The following is a 14847-nucleotide window of genomic DNA, read 5'->3' on the forward strand; positions in this document are numbered from 1 at the left end:
GCGGACGTGCATTGTCCTGTTGGAACAGCAAGTTCCCTTGCCGGTCTAGGAATGGTAGAACGATGGGTTCGATGACGGTTTGGATGTACCGTGCACTATTCAGTGTCCCCTCGACGATCACCAGTGGTGTACGGCCAGTGTAGGAGATCGCTCCCCGCACCATGATGCCGGGTGTTGGCCCTGTGTGCCTCGGTCGTATGCAGTCCTGATTGTGGCGCTCACCTGCACGGCGCCAAACACGCATACGACCATCATTGGCACCAAGGCAGAAGCGACTCTCATCGCTGAAGACGACACGTCTCCATTCGTCCCTCCATTCACGCCTGTCGCGACACCACTGGAGGCGGGCTGCACGATGTTGGGGCGTGAGCGGAAGACGGCCTAACGGTGTGCGGGACCGTAGCCCAGCTTCATGGAGACGGTTGCGAATGGTCCTCGCCGATACCCCAGGAGCAACAGTGTCCCTAATTTGCTGGGGAGTGGCGGTGCGGTCCCCTACGGCACTGCGTAGGATCCTACGGTGTTGGCGTGCATCCGTGCGTCGCTGCGGTCCGGTCCCAGGTCGACGGGCACGTGCACCTTCCGCCGACCACTGGCGACAACATCGATGTACTGTGGAGACCTCACGCCCCACGTGTTGAGCAATTCGGCGGTACGTCCACCCGGCCTCCCGCATGCCCACTATACGCCCTCGCTCAAAGTCCGTCAACTGCACATACGGTTCACGTCCACGCTGTCGCGGCATGCTACCAGTGTTAAAGACTGCGATGGAGCTCCGTATGCCACGGCAAACTGGCTGACACTGACGGCGGCGGTGCACAAATGCTGCGCAGCTAGCGCCATTCGACGGCCAACACCGCGGTTCCTGGTGTGTCCGCTGTGCCGTGCGTGTGATCATTGCTTGTACAGCCCTCTCGCAGTGTCCGGAGCAAGTATGGTGGGTCTGACACACCGGTATCAATGTGTTCTTTTTTCCATTTCCAGGAGTGTATCTTCATGCATCACTGTAAGTAATTCGTGTTGCAGTGGCAGGGAGCATTAAGGGACCGGTGTAACCAGCCACAGAGATGCGAAGTGACAGGGTCTGATAGACATCAGAAGGTTTATCACGCCTGATTAGAGGAACTTAGGTTTATATTTTTTCTGATGGAAAATATGTTTAGTAAGGATTACGTAACGAACAACATTGCCTTCAACCATTTGTTGGTTTGTACAGTATATCCAGTGTGTTTTCATCTGCATTATGGAAGGATGTCTGATTCTCGCCGCTTCCTTCAGTTGTTATATAGCTTGTCTGAACAGAAATAGTCAGTATTCAGTGAGGTGACAGGAACGATATTTTGAAGCAAAAAAGTCTGATAAACATGGGCTCTAAAATGCATACCTTAAGAGCTATGAGCACTTAATCATCTTCGATACGGTGAAACAATTCTTTTCCATTATAAGCCCTTTGCTTTTCATATTTTGAGATGTCATCGTATGGGCACACACAAAGAAAATATGTCCAATAAACATAGGGCCTAAAGGAAGATACCTTAAGAGATACGAGCACTTGTTTAGTAGAAGAGATGTGTTTCACAGTAGTGAAGAGGGACAAGTCAGGTATGAATCTCAGAGCTCATGTCTACTAGACTTTTTTGCTTCGAATGGTCGTTCGCTGAATATTGACCATTCCTCCTGGAACAGCCTGTATACTGTACGGCCAACAGTCTCCAGACATCTGCTATTATACGTTCAAAAGATGTTACTCATGTAACTAATAGCATGTAGAGCTTCTTCTTGCCACCATTAGACCGTTTAATATCTCAGCAAGGCATTATACTAAGTTCTGAAACAGTGAAGGCTGTGGCTAAGCCATGTCTCCGCAATATCCTTTCTTTCAGGAGTGCTAGTTCTGTAAGGTTCGCAGAAGAGCTTCTGTGAAGTTTGGAAGGTAGGAGACGAGGTACTGGCGGAATTAAAGTTGTGAGGACGGGTCATGAGTCGTGCATGGGTAGCTCAGTTGGTAGAGCACTTGCCGGCGAAAGTCAAAGGTCCCGAGTTCGAGTCTCAGTCCGGCACACAGTTTTAATCAGCGCACACTCCGCTGCAGAGTGAAAATATCATTCTGGAATGAAGGAGTACTTTGTTCCCGTGTAACTACTGCTTTGAGAACTGAAGCATTGCCTTTCGGATACTGAAAAGATCAGAATCGAATATGTTAGCTTATAGTGGGAAGGATGCTTCTCTAGTACTTATATTCTCTTTAGAATGCGAGATATCGACCACCTTACGCGCTCTGGTTCCACTGGCGATACTTTTCTGTCTGAATACGGAGAACAATAGTTCCGAGAGAAGTGAACTGTGTTAAACAGGGAATTGATGTAAATAATTTTCAACAAAGGGGATTGATGTAAATAATTTTCAATTTCTTACTGATCCTATGGAGTATACTATGAGCTCTTTCGGCTGAGTGTGTACTATTCTAGTAGCGCGCTGTCCTTTTGCAAGTTCAAAATTTTAACTGTGACTTATCTGTTACATCCTAATTCAGATAATATCACGATTTTCTGTCCATCCTTTTTCTGATCAGTAAATGAATATTATATCAAGTACAGGACTCACAAGCAAAGCACACACGGGAGTGGCTAAAATCATTCTCAGATAGGTCGTGAGCCACACAATTTTGCGATGGTCCTTTGTATCTCTGACACAGGTGATGGGACGGCTTGCCGCCTGAAAAGCCAATAGTAGCCATAGAGAAGGTAATGTGAGTGAGCAGATTACTTTCATACAGGGCAACTGAAATGTATACTCACTCATTGATTGTCTATAGTTCACTGAAAATATTCTACCTTTACTCGTATAAGAAACTCGAAATATGAGTGAAGATCTTTGTGTGACGAAGCTCTAAGGAAAGTTAATATGTGCTAAAGTGTCACTGAAATTAAGAGAACTCAACTCAAGTGCGTTTTGGACAACAGTTTTAAAAAGATGCATCAAAATTTTTGTCGGCAATAACTTAAAAGCATGTACAGATTCTTAAGGTTTCCAGAAAGAGTGTTCTGTGAAACAACTGTCATCTAAAAGTGGCGCAAGGGTACATCTTCTGATCAGCCTCTTTCAATTGCCAAGGGAATCTTTATCGTAAGCGGCTAATCAAAAGGGGATTCAAAACAAACAACATTTAAAAAAACGCGAGGCACAATTTCAGTTAAATCTCACAGTGAAGTGACACTTCTACATCTACTGGGCTCCTCAGAATTATTCCGATGTTACTGTGAGAACTACCATGCGACGCAGTGTGGTTTGATAGAAGACTATTTGGTCTTTTTGGTAAATGGAGAAGAGCGTATGGTATCGTTGGCCGGGAGGCCCCATCTGCGGAAATTCGGCCGCCAAGTGCGATTCTTATTTCATTCGACGCCATGTTGGGCGACTTGCGTGCCGGTGATGAGGATGAAATGATGATGAGGATAACACTACACCCAGTCCACGAGCGGAGAAAATCTCCAACCTGGCCGGGAATCGAACCCGGGCCCGCTTGCATTGGAGGGAAGCACGCTACTATCCAGCTAAACAGGCGGACTGGCCTTTTGGTGTTTCTTCATGACAGCGTCACTGGTGTGACGAACCTGAATGTGCCTCAGGAATTCGTTAGGTAGTGGGTTCACGAAGTGTCTTGACTTGACGATATTTACTTACAGCAAAACTGAATCTGATCTACCTATCTCCGTAGCCAAGGCCGCTAACACACACCTGTGCAGTGGTGCCCGAATCGGTGGTACCCGTTTCGAATCCGGGTTGCGGAAGAAATTTTCACCACCAGTATTTGGCACTGAAGGCGAGGAAAGGTAATGGTGTAAAGTTTCTGATCACCAGTTATGTATTCAATGCCCTGGGTTATATTCCAATTACCTCCGCCGTTTCTCCAAAGTGAAGGCACTAGACATTGCTGATGGTGATCCATTCGTCGGATGGGGACGTTATCTGCTGAAATACGTAAGCTGAACGCAGCAGAGCATCTCTGGAATGGGCTAGAACGTCGGAAGCGTGTATGATCAATTCACTCAAATATACGGCTACAGATTTTCGTCGTTCTTCGTAAGAATGAGATCAAATTCCATCTTGGCCGTAACTGAACTTGGTGAAAGGCTTCTTTCGGAGTCCAGAAGCTGCTGTTAATACTTACTTGGCTGGCGTCCCTAGAACGAATAGCAACAAGTTGGTTGGTTGGTTGAAAAGAGGGGGAAGGGACCAAACGGCATGCTCATCGATCCCTAGCAACAAGTGTTTAAAGGATTACGGACCCATGGTGTGTTGTACATAAGCATTCGTGTTGTACGTATCAATCAAAGTGCCGGAACATTTTCTTTCTTTTTTTTTTTTTTTTTTTTTTTTTTTTTTGAGAATCCTGTACATTCATTTTTCTAATGGTGAAACTCCGTGTGTAAATTCAGAATAACAGCTAACGGCCACTTGAAATTATGTATATTTTTATTTGCTGTAACATTACCGATTCCGTCTGGATCCAGCTCATATTTGAATGGAAAAGTCGAGTTGATTTAAATGAAGTCTTTCCCTGTGTAATTTGAAATAAAAACCAGCATTCACAGGAAAAAGGCCTTTTTTAATGAAATTTTTAGCAGTTGCGCATCAATATATAAGAAGACTAAAACATATTATTTTATTTAGTTGTTTGTTGCTACATAGAGGCTTACAGTCCGAAGAATGGTTTCATGCAGCTCTTCACACTGGTCTATCTTGAGCACCTCTGTTCATCTTGGCAGGAACTATTGCAACCTGCATCCACTTTTACTCGCTTACAGTAGTCAAGCCTTAGTTTTCTTCTTTAACTTTTACTGCCCACACTTCCCTCAGGTTCCAACTTGACGATTTTTTGCTACTTTAAAATACGTCCAAGAAACCGATCCTTCCTTTCAGTTAAGTTGTGCCAATATACTTCCTGATTAAAGGAAGGGATCGATTCTTAAGATTCATGAAGAGGCATTACTTATTAATGTATTTATTTTAGTTGGCAATATTAGGACCTGTAGCCAATCTCTTAAATTTTTAACACATATTACGTTCAATTTGGCTCTGAAACTTCTACTATTGCTTACTACGAAATAGTTAGATGACGTTAGTAGTCTTTTGCTACACTGAAATATTTTGGTGAAACGCAATTTGATTGTTATAGAAGTGACAAGGCCTTACATGGGCAGCGCTCTGCGCTGAGGCGACAAAAGTCATTGGATAGCTATATGCTCATATACAGATGTGTATCGCGTACGCAAGGTACAGAAGTACAGTGCATTGTTGGAGCTGGGCGGCGCAGTGATTAGCGCACTGGAGTCACAATCGGGAGGACTGCGGTTCAATCTCGAGTCCGGCCATCCTGATAAAGGTTTTCCGTGATTTCCTTAAATCGGATCAGGCAAATGCCGGGATAGATCCTTTGAAAGGGAACGGCCGATTTGCTTTCCCATCCCACCCTAATCCAATGGGACCGATGATCTCGCTGTTTGGTCCCCTCCCCCAAATAATCGGAGCTGTCATTTGTACTACGGTGATTCATTTGAATGGGTTTTCAACGTGATCATGACCGCACGACGGGAAGTGATAGACTTTGAACGTGGAATGGTAGTTGGATCGAGATGCGTGGGACATTCCATTTCGGAAAACGTTATGGAATTCAATAATCCGAGATTCACAGCGTCAAGAGTGTGCCGAAAATACCAAAATTCAGACATTACCTCTCACCACGGACAATTCAATGACCGATGGCCTTCTCTTAACGACCGAGAGCAGTAGCGTTTGCTTAGAGTTGTCAGTACTAACAGACAAGCAACACTGTCAGAAATAACCGCAGAAATTAATGTGGGGCGTAAGACAAACGTATCCGGTAGGGTAGTGCGGCGAAATCTGGCAGTAATGGGCTACGGCAGCTAACGACAAACGCGAGTGCCTTTGCTAACAGGTCAACGTCGCCTGCAGCGCCTCTCCTGGGCTCATGACCATATCGGTTGGACCCTAGAAGACTGGAAAATCGCGGCCGGGTCAGATGACTACCGATTCCAGTTGGTAAGAACCGATGGTAGGGTTCGAGTGTGGCGCAGACCCCACGAAGCCATGGACCCGGATTGTCAACCAGACACTATACAAGCTAGTGGTGGCTCCATAGTAGTGTGGGCTGTGTTTACGTGGAATGGACTGGCTCCTCTATTCCAAATGAACCGACCATTGACTGAAAATGGTTTTTTTTTGGCTACTTGGAGGCAATCTGCAGCCATTAATGGACTTCAAGTTCTCGAACAACGATAGGCTTTTCACCGGCCATAATTCTTCACCATTTGTGTGAAGAACATTCTGGGCAATTCGAGCGAATGATTTGGCCACCCAGATAGCACGCCATGAATCCCATCGAACATTTCTGGGACCTAATCGCGAGTTCAGTTCGTGCACAAAACCCCACACCGGCAACACTTTCGCAATGATGGAAGCTATAGAAGCACCATAGTTCAGTATTTTTTCAGGGGACGTCCATCGATTTGTTGAGTCCATACCACGTTGAGTTGCTGCTCTACGACTGCGAAAAGAGGTCTAACACGATAGTAGGAGGTATCCCATGACTTTTGTCACCTCATTGTAGGTCGGCAACAATGTGCTTTTCCTGCAGGCGAATCCATTGGTAGTATACATTGCAAACAAGGCATGTGCTGTGCTACAAGGACGGTTGCGATAATTATAGTGACATCCTCTCTCATTTCACACTGCACCAATCAACCATAAGGTGAGGGCGTGCCGCCAAGTAGCACTTTCTTAATATTCCACAGTACTCTGTTGTGCTCCGTCAGAAAGTTAGTGCCGCATGTGAGATGATATTTAAAACGATGGTACTGATGTACATGGATTATTCAATCTAAGTTTTCACTTTAGCTCATTGTTTATAACGTTTTTAAGGTGGCTATAATTTCGTACCTTACAAGCACCCATCCACATACTTTGCCGTGACCTACAAACACAATTAGGTATCATGTGATAGGTCGTACATCGTATATATGAATATATAAAGGAGACAGACGTTGTCACGTATACCTTATAAATAATTGCTAACGTTTATTGCATGAAAGGTGACGGTGTGTCTTTATTATCATACTAGTAGAGGTTGGAACGACAGTGGAAATGAAACGGTAGGCGGAACTCAGGCCCTGGGTGGAAGGCCCACACAGGTGTGTTGGTCCTGCTTAAACACAGGAAGTAGCAAGACGGACGTTGGGACAGCTGAGCGCTGGGGCACAATATAGTCGTGATCGGCCGGCTGGTAGCCGGACGGGAAGGATTATACTTCGGAAACTACGAAAATCTTGGATGCAGCTGAGAGGAACGAGGAAGCATCGCCTCGGAAACCACGCGGGCTGGGCTATTTCCAAGGATTTTTACTCAGAAGCGTCCCATTGTATGAGTATAGGTTTTTCCTTGCAAACTTTCCGCGCTGGACGACAAAAGACTAAAATTGGTTGGTCAGCTTTCGGAAGAATCTGTAGAGAAGGAGAATATTCTATGGTTTCGAGAATATGATTCGTTTTCGGAATTACGAGGGTGGGGAGCCGAGCCTTGCTGGGAGGCCAGTGGTGGAGAGACGAGGTCTTCTGCTGTGAGTGCCCGTGTGTGATGGTCACTCGATATCAGCTTTGTTGGTACGGATGGACTCGCTGTCTTTGCTCTCAGGAGAGTTTATAAAAAATGGCTCTAAGCACTATGGCACTTAACACCAGAGGTCATCAGTCCCCTAGACTTAGAACTACTTAAACCTAACTAACCTAAGGACATCACACACATCCATGCCCGAGGCAAGATTCGAATTGCGACCATCGCAGGAGCGCGGATCCGGACTGAAGCACCTAGAACCGCTCGGCCACAGAGGCCGGCAGATTTTATAGTTAGAACAGTTAGGCACTGTACTGTTGCGAACCTATACGATTCTGGAATTCACCTCCGGGTTGTAAGTCGTCATTGGGTACGCAGCGTTCAGTAATTGAGAGCACTTACTTTGTCTATGCTTACGTTGAGACGTTATCTGAACTCCGTCCTTGTGGCTGGGAGTTCGCGTTTCTCGTCTGTAGAACACACTGAAGAGACGACAGTATTAGAGTATATTAGTCAGAGGACCGCCTTCTGCCGTCCTAGTGTTTGAAAGAGTTTATTTTTGGCTGGAGTTCTTCCTTCGTCGCAGACGAGTACGAGAACCATCACTTCGACGCACCGGACGCAGTACATACGGTGATATCGCAAATTGCTACCGCTTATTAGAGCTATAGGAGCTAAACAGCTGTGATCACGTTAGTTTATTTCCACTGAGGTTCCACACCACCGTAGATCATCTTTGAAAGTAGTGTCTTCTAGTGTTTGGTACATAGATGATGTCAGTCATTTATTGATATTAGACCGCACAGTCATAATAAGGGGCAGAGTTGGGCAATTGATTAGTAATTTTGCTTAGGAAATATAAACTTTGTAATATAAAGGTTTTTTTTTCAATCTACAATAAATATATAAGCAGGAACAAGGTTTATCATTTAGTAGGATTAGTTGCCTTCATCATTCTTTTATGTTTAGATTATAATTTATAGTATTAAAGAGATCCTAAGATATGCTTCAGGGAGTAGTCAGACAGGGCCAAATCTTCATTTTAGCGTTTATTATTTTCCGTTGCGCACATTCATTTTACACTCGCTTGGAGTAGCATATTGGGCGTTTACCACTGCTGGAGTATCTTGCAGCTGCAGTACAAGCACAGTTTCGACTTTAGACATGAAGACATGTAAGATATCGTAAAGTTTATCATATTCAAATTGCATATTACTAAATTTTACAACTTCCCTAAAATTTACATTTACCGGTACCGTACTTCCAAATATCCCTCTTTCTAACTGGTAAAGACAGATGTCACCATCCTTATGAGCATCTCAGTCTGAAGATGAGTCAGATCATCTTGCCACAGGTAACGGATCAAAAATAAAAACAACTAACGCAAGGTAACAGGCTGATGTTACCTTCTGTACGTACTGCGTAGCACTTTCGAAGTATAGATAATTTGATGCACAGTTTCGGCAGGATTACAGGGTACGGGTCACTTAACGTAAACCAGTATATTTCGTTCCTCAGCTTTATGCATAGATTATAGAACAGGCTCATAGCCTTTAGTCAGAATATCTCTTTTTCTAGGCAGCATTCCCTGTTAGGAAAGAACGTCATTGGCATGGGGTTTCAGAGATCGGTATTACTATAACATCAGGCCAAATCACCAGGTCATACTAATGCTCCGACAGTTCAAAGAAGAATCTACAGAAAAAGATCGAGAATTCAGATCAACCAAATGAGCCTAGTGTAACCTCCGCGTGACACAGTACTCGTTAAAGCCTGTGCTATGGTAAGTGAGCGGGGTTCATCTTATGAGAAAGGATTTTCGTATAGATATCGACCGCGTGTACCTGAATGGTGGCTAATCAGACTTACACCCACTCTGTAATAATGATACGTCAAGTAAGTTCGAAATGCAATTACACGTCAGGATGGACCAAAAGCAACTCTGAAGATGCTATCAATTTCTTAATAATACGGTCGCCAGCCTAATTAGGCATTAACTGAGTTTCTTCCCTGTACAAGTTGGTATATATTCATGCAAAACAACAAGTAGTAACACTGCATAATATAGTAGAATTTTAGAACCAGAAAATCTATTGAACTGATAGTCTCACGTCCTGTACTGATATGGAAAAACCATGAATACGTAACACTACACTACAATACATACTACAAAACTTTATACTGTCTATTAATCTGATTAAAATCGGGCATAGGTTACCCTAGGAATAGCACTTTCGAGCCACACACAAAATGTTAATTTTGATAAAGATAAAACACTTATAAATTTTGACTTTAACTTTTGCTCGTCAAACCAATTTAGAACACTTCAGAATTCAAGTGGGGGGGGGGGGGAACCTTGAAACTGTTATGATCGCTGTATTTAAAAAAAAAATTACTGAATTTATTATGCGTTCAAGATTTCCAGTATATAAGTTACTACTCTTTTCATCTTATTTACTGCTCATTTAAATACCTTTATATCTGTCTCGAAATAATAAACTTCATTACTATATCAATATTAAAGTTATCTTTCATCTTCGTTAGACCTTCGTTATTCATTTACTGGTTCATTAACAAAACATTTCTTTAAACACCATTCTAACATAGCTAGTTCTACAAATAATTATTATTAACACAAAATTTAATTTTTCATTTCGGGACACTCGGATTGCACAATAATTGGAAAGGACCCTGTCTAGGTTAGTTGTGAGGATCATTAAATGATGGGAAAGTTCTGGTAAAATTTAGGTTATTATTGCACAGTTCACTCTCTGATCCATACGAATACAGTACTAAAAGTTTCAACCTGCTAGTATCGATGCGGCGGTTGGCGGGCGGCGAGATGATTAGGCACAGAGCACACATACAACCACAGCTATGGCTCTTGATGTATCGGCACTTTAATTCTTCTTAGCGTCGCAATACTTTTCCATTTAGTGCCTATGGAATTTTGCCATGCTGTGTGGTCGTTGGAACAGCATACCCGAGGCTCAGTGAAGCTATGTCTTCCAGGATAGCCTCCTCGCTCCAGAAGGTGTTGCTCAAACCAGTGCCAAACTCCAACTACTATTGCTGAGCCCGTTGTACCGTGCAGTGCCCGTGCGCATTTTCCCGCGCTCGCCTGCCGTCCACCTTTTACCGCTCCCTGATAAACCGGGTATTCACCCGAGGTTTTGCATTCTACATATCCTAACACATTGCCTACGTATGGACCAGACGCACAGTTACAATTTTAAACATCTTAAGACAGTTTCAACATTAGTTGCATTTCAATTCTATTACAATATTGCTTGACATTTGACATAAACATTACTATTCACATTGAAACTTATTTACAGTTCTCTTAACATAATGACATGAAACAAAAAAGAAATGAAATCAGAACATCAATTACACAAGTTTATCGAAAAATCAGAAGAAAAAAATTACTAATATGTACAATAGTGCAGCTTCGTTGTTGTTACACTAGTACTAAAGCAAATAAACATTCTACTTAATTTATGCCAACTCACAGACGTCTCAATGGTTTTATATCGCTATTAGGTCATGAATTATTGTACACACATTTATGACTCACGGGTTCTTTCAATCCTGTCTCATTAAAGGAGGTTGTTTTTACTGCGTATATGCTATGAACTCTTCAGCTTCTATAATTAACATACCGCAGTCGATCTCGTTGCCAATGAGTGTCCCTGTTTGCAGACAGTTGTTGACGAACTCCAGCAGAAAAGTTCTGCGATAAGTCTTCTACGTTATAAATAAAGAATAAAACAGATTCTCTAACAGATTTCGCTTCACTTTAGAATCAAGTAATGTCAGTGTATTCCTCAAATACTAATTTGATCACAAATTGGCAGAGAAAATGCTGAGAGAATTAAGCAGTGAACTAACAATTAGAAAGTTCATTTTGGCGAGTAGAAAGAGCGGATAACTGGTAGCAGTTCCCCCACTAACTATCGTAAGGGCTCTTAGTCTCAGTCAATATTGCGGCTTTTAAGACAAGATTTAATTTGGTATAGTCAAAATACAGAAATATTTTTGGCCATGGTTCGTTATGCAGAGTGCCCACTATTTGACCCGAAACTATGCACTATATGGTCATGCTACATAAATCGCAGATAAGCCCATGATAACTGAGGCCAATAAGAGAAACCTCTAAGGAAACGACCCACTGACATATAGTCAGCAAATGGTTCAAATGGCTCTGAGCACTATGGGACTTAACATCTATGGTCATCAGACCCCTAGAACTTAGAACTACTTAAACCTAACTAACCTAAGGACAGCGCACAACACCCAGCCATCACGAGGCAGAGAAAATCCCTGACCCCGCCGGGAATCGAACCCGGGAACCCGGGCGTGGGAAACGAGAACGCTACCGCACGACCACGAGATGCGGGCTGTAGTCAGCACGCGTAAGGAAAATATCGTTCTTGTGAAACACACTAGCTCTCTGTTTAAACCAAGTAATGGAGTGCTATTGACAGGGGAGCTCGAATAGATTCCTTATTTCTAGATTTACAGAAGGATTTTGACACCGTTTCTCACAAGTGGCTTCTAATGAAATTGCGTGCATTTGGAGTATCGTCGCAGCCCTGCGACTGGATTCATGATTTCCAGTCAGAAAGATCGCAGTTCGTAGGAACCGACGGAAAGGAAATTGGAAATTTGTGGTAAGTTCGTATGGGACCAAACTACTGAGGTCATCGGTCGCTAGGCTTACACCCTACTTAATCTAACTTAAACTAACTTACGCTAAGGACAACACACACACACACACCCATGCCCGAGAGAGGACTCGAACCTCCGACGGAGGGAGCCGCGCGAACCGTTGCAAGGCGCCTAGACCGCGCCGCTACACCCTGCGGCCCCAAGGAAAGTTATCGAGTAAAACAGAAATGATATCTGGCGTTCCCCAAAGAAATGTTATAGGCTCTCCGCTGTTTCTAATCTACATAACCTGTTTAAGAGACAACCTGGGCAGCCCTCTTAGATTATTTGCAATGATACAGTCTTTTAGCGTCTTGCAAAGTATCAGAAGATCAAAACCAACTGCAAAAGGATTTAGACAAGATATCTATATGGTGAGAAAAGTGGCAATTGACACTAAATAATACAAAGCGTGAGGTGATCCACATGAATGCTAAAGGGAATCCGTTAAATTACGGGATAGATCACACAAATCGGAAAGCTTCCCACTCAATTAAATACCTAGGATTACAATTACGAACAACCTAAACTGGAACGATAACATAAAAGAAAATGTTGTATAGAAGGTGAACCAAAATTGCCTTTTATTGGCAAAACACGTAGATGATGCAACAGATCTGCTAAAGAGATTTTGCTGTCTTCCTCTGGAGTATTGCTGCGCGGTTTGGGTTCCTTACAAAATAGTACTGGCGGGGGACATCGAAAAATTTCAAAGACGGACAGCTCGTTTTGTACTATTGCGAAATGGAGGAGAGAGTCTCACGGATATGATACTCGAGTTGGGGTGTCAAGCATTAAAGCAATGGCGTTTTTCGTTGTGACGAGATGTTCTGACGAAATTTCGATTACCAACTCCGTCCAACGAATGCGAAATAATTTTGTTGGCGCCTGCCTACATAGAAGCCCGCATGAAAAGATTTAAGTGTTAATTTTACCGTGCGGTGTTCGGTAGTGGAAGGGTAGATAAGTACATCAGTGCAATGGCTGTATTTGACAGTGTCTGTAAAGATCGATGCATGCATGTCCGAAGGAACATTGCATCGATCTTTACAGATACTATCAAATACAGACACTGTAATAATATATTTCATACCAAAGCCGAGACAATCTGACGAGGAAATTACACTGATGAGCCAAAGAAACTGGTACACCTCCCTAATATCGTGTAGGGCCGCCGCAGAAGTACCGCAACATGACGTGGCATGGACTCCATTAATGTCTGAAGTAGTGCTGGAGGGAATTGACAGCATGAACCCCGCAGAGCTGTCCATAAATCCGTAAGAGTACGAGGGGATGGCGATCACTTCTGAACAGCACGTTGCAAGGCTCAATAATGTTCGTGTCTGGGGAGTTTAGTGGCAAGAGAAAATGTTTAAAATCAGAAAAGTGTTTCTGAAACCACTCTGTAGCAATTCTGGACGTGTGGGTTCTCGCATTGTCTTTCTGGAATTGCCCAAGACAATTGGAATGCGCAATGGACATGAATGGATGCAGGTGGTCAAACAGGGTGCTTACGTACGTGTCGTCTGTCAGAGCCGTATCTAGACGTATCAGGGCCCCATATCACTCCAACTGCACACGCCTTACACCATTACAGAGCCTCCACCAGCTTGAACAGTCCCCTGCTGACACGCAGGGGCCATGGATTCAAGAGGTTATCTACATATCCCTACACGTCCATCCGCTCGATAGAATTTGAAACGAGACTCGTTCGACCAGGCAACATGTTACCAGTCATCAACAATCTAATGTCGGTGTTGACGCGCCAAGGTGAGACGTAAAGCTTTGTGTCGTGCAGTCATCAAGGGTACACGAGTGGGCCTTCGTCTCCGAAAGCCCATATCAATGATATTTCGTTGAATGGTTCGCACGCAGACACTTCTTGATGGCCCAGCATTTTTTTCAGTCGTCGTTGGTCCCGTTCTTACAGGATCTTTTTCCGGCCGCAACGATGTCGGTGATTTGATGTTTTACGGGATTCCTGATATTCACGGTACATTCGTGAAATGGTCGTACCGGAAAATCCCCACTTCATCACTACCTCGGAGATGCTGTATCTCATCTCTCGTGCGCCGCCCATAACACCACATTCAAACTCACTTAAATCTTGATAATCTCCCATTGTAGCAGCAGTAACCGATCCAACAACTGCGCCAGACACTTGTTGTCTTATACAGGCGTTGCTGACCGCGGCGCCGTATTCTGTCTGTTTACATTTCTCTGTCTTTTGTTGCTTCAGTGTATGTCAGTCTAGCGCTACAGTCTGGAACTGCGCGACCGCTACGGTCGTAGGTTCGAATCCTGCCTCGGGCATGGATGTGTGTGATGTCCTTAGGTTAGTTAGGTTTAAGTAGTTCTGAGTTCTAGGGGACTGATGACCTCAGCAGTTAAGTCCCATAGTGCTCAGAGCCATTTGAACCATTTGTATGTCAGTCTCTCCCTGTGCGGGAATCACATAAATGTGCGAGCACTATGGGTAACAGCAGACACTGGGACATATGGAAGTTT

Source organism: Schistocerca americana, chromosome X (genome assembly GCF_021461395.2).
Source record: "Schistocerca americana isolate TAMUIC-IGC-003095 chromosome X, iqSchAmer2.1, whole genome shotgun sequence".
Taxonomy (NCBI): domain Eukaryota; kingdom Metazoa; phylum Arthropoda; class Insecta; order Orthoptera; family Acrididae; genus Schistocerca; species Schistocerca americana.